The sequence below is a fragment of the Mastomys coucha genome, unplaced genomic scaffold (genome assembly GCF_008632895.1).
Source record: "Mastomys coucha isolate ucsf_1 unplaced genomic scaffold, UCSF_Mcou_1 pScaffold23, whole genome shotgun sequence".
NCBI lineage: Eukaryota > Metazoa > Chordata > Mammalia > Rodentia > Muridae > Mastomys > Mastomys coucha.
This window is the reverse complement of record NW_022196906.1, coordinates 11,633,743-11,636,835: the sequence shown is the minus strand read 5'-3', so window position 1 is coordinate 11,636,835 and position 3,093 is coordinate 11,633,743. Positions and strand designations below refer to the sequence as shown.

At 40.3% G+C, this 3,093-nt stretch overlaps 1 pseudogene across 1 annotated transcript; it reads right to left on the bottom strand.

The window, feature by feature from the left end:
• Positions 1–1,039: 1,039 nt before the first annotated feature.
• On the bottom strand, positions 1,040–1,597 carry LOC116073328 (annotated as a pseudogene). Its single transcript, XR_004111768.1, has one exon. The product of XR_004111768.1 is annotated as a ragulator complex protein LAMTOR4 pseudogene (transcript).
• Positions 1,598–3,093: the final 1,496 nt, after the last annotated feature.

Here is a 3,093-nt window from a genome sequence, read left to right as displayed (position 1 = left end):
AGGAGTGGACCTTAAATCTAATGAAAAAGTGATTGCCTTATTTGTACAACATTTGTGCCACAATTGTACCAACATATCTCGCAGGCAAGTCACTGGTTTAGCCCATAACATTTATAGCTGGGTGTTTACTACACCACTGTTAGTATGAAAATTTATCATCTAATATCATGAAGTCTAGTCAATATTTGTCAAGCTTCTAGTTGAGTACTGGCTCAATTTCTCCATGTGAGATTACATAAGCAAATTATTTCTTCTGATGTAGTACGTTACTAACACTTGGTTGAGAGTAACTAATAGTCTATGATAATTTTGTGTGTGTATAGAATACTTCCGATCAATGAGTCAACAACATGTATTTTGTTTCTGGAACTGGGGGGAGGGCTACTTTGTGGCATTAAGATATCTAGCTGGCATATATTTTAGGTTACCTCTATAATAGTAAGTTTTCATGCTGCATTTCAGTGACCGTTCTTCCATTTTGTATTTCCCCCTTTTCTCATCCTCCTCACCTACCCCCTCCTAGCTTAATTCTCTTATTCTAGTTTCCACTTTATCTTTTCATTGCAACACATTCTAATTCTTCTTCCTTGGAAGATCCCTCTCTTTCCACTTGTCCCTTGCTAGTACCTGACCTCTGTGGTTATTCTAATTGAAATGTATGTGCATAAAACTTAAGTGGTAACATACACATTTTAAAAATTGAATAACTCTTATGATTGTCTTTATTTCTACTCATTTACATTTAAATTTTATAAATTCATTTTTAACAGATGAATAATATTCCATTGTATATATGAACTACCTTTTCTTTTTCCATTCATCAGATGATGAACATCTAGATTGTCTCCAACTTTTAGCTGTTATGAATAGGACAATAATGAGCATGGACAAACAGTATCTCTGCAGTAAGATAAATTGTACTTTAGGTAAATGCCCAAGAGTGGTATATCTGAAACTTTTTCCTAGCTTCTGTCTTTTATTTTGTTGGTTTTGCTCTTACACAAAACTTTTCTTTTCTTTTCTTTCCTTTTTTTTTTTAAGGGTTGGACTAGGTTTATTACACAGAAGGGAAGAAAGGGGATCCCTCTAGTCATAGTTTCCCTTGTCCCTTAGTGTAGAAGTCACTAAGCCTTGTGCCTCGGGTGGGGTCAGGAAGGAGGTAGTGAGTACAAGCCCAGCTCCAGCAAGAACAGTAAAAGATGGTGTGCCCCCGCCACAGGCCCCAGAGGCAGGCCTCTTTTCCAGCCAGTGCTTTTTATAGCTCAGACATCAACAGGTTCCCGACCTCGGTTCTGCCTCTTCACCACAAACACCCTCTGTCCTGACACAGTCACCAGCAGCATGTGTTCACTAAAGACCACAGATAGGCGTTTGAAAGAGATGTCCGTGCCATGGTGCAGCCGGAAGCCACAGGCTGTGCTGACCACCTCTGAGATGGCACTGGCTGCCTGCTCATCATTCTCAAGGTCCCCAGATGATGCCAGCACTGCACCTTCGCTCAACACCAGGTAGCCAAGCTGGTCTGGGATTCGCTCAAGCCGTTGGGTCAGTGCGGAAGTCATCGCAGCCGCAGGTGCGGGGTAAGCAGTCTACCGGATAGATACATAAAACTTTTCAACAATACAAAACTGTCTAAGTTATTATTGCTTCAGAAATATGTAAAACCTTCCAACTTCAGGATTCATTTTCAAAAGTTCACTGACTGTGTTCATTTTTTACTCTTCTAGGACAGGGTATGAGAATACTAACATCTTAAAACATAACTTTTAAAAAAACATATTAGTGTGAATTTCTATTTTTATAATTTTGGTTGAAATTAGATTTTTTTTTTTTTTGGACATAATATATTCTGTTTACAGTTTCCTCTTCTTTAACTCTCCAGTTCCTCTTCACCTATCCTCCCTTCCCGATCTACCTTCTTTCTCTTATTTAAAAACAATTTGGCTTCTAAGGGATAATAGTAGTATAAAATATAATAAGATAAACCAAGACAAACAACTTGGAGTAGGACAAAACAAACAGAAAGAAAGGAGCCCAAGAAAAGCTAGAAGAAGCAGGTAGAGATGCAGAGACACACTCATGTGCAGTCAGAAATCACACAGAAACACAAAACCAGAAACAATCATATATATTCAAAGGCCCTGCAGGTAAATAAAATAAAATAAAATAAAAGTTATGATATATCTACTGCCACCTTCCTGCAGAACCAGCATACTGACTGTCATTGTGACTATACATGCTGTGCTCACATCAGCATTGAGAAAGGGTTTCTCTTTCCATGCATCTCGAACAGCTTGTGCTTTCATTCATTTTTACCAAAGGTTGACTTTCTGGGTGGAATAAGACAAAATTTCAAAGTAGTTTTGATTTGTACTTTTCTGATGGCTAAGTTGATCTTTTTTTTTTTCATTTTTTATTTGTTATTTTATTTATTTACATTTAAAATATTATCCCCCCTTCCCAGTTTCCCCTCCACAAGCCTATTCCTTTCTCCCTCCCCTGCCTCTGTGAGGGTACTCCCCCATCTTCCCACCCACTCCTACCTCAGTGGCCTAGTGTTTCACTTGGGTCATCAAGCCTTCACAGGACCAAGTGACTCTCCTCTGAGTGATGCCTGATAAGGCAAGTGTCTGCTACATATCCAGCTGGGGCCGTGGGTACTTCCCCCTGCCCCCGTGTACTCTTTGGTTGGTGGTTTAGTTCCTGGGAGCATTGGGGGCATCTGAATAGTAGATATTGCTGTTCTTCCTATGGGGTTGCAAACCCCTTCAGGTTCTACAGTCCTTGCCCTACCTTCTCCTTTGGGGTCCCTGCATTCAGTCCAATGTTTGGCTGTGTATATCCACATCTGTATTGGTCCAGCTCTGGCAGAACCTCTCAAGGAAAAGCTATACTGGGCTCCTGTCAGTAAGCACTTCTTGGCATCAGCAAGAGTGTCTGGGTTTGGTGTCTGTATATGGGATGGATCTGTAGGTGGGGCAGTCTCTGGATGGCCTTTCCTTAAGTTTATGCTGTACACTTTCCCCCTGCATTTCATTTTGTCAGGAGGAATTCTAGATTAATATTTTTGAGGTGGGTGGGTGGCTCCATCTC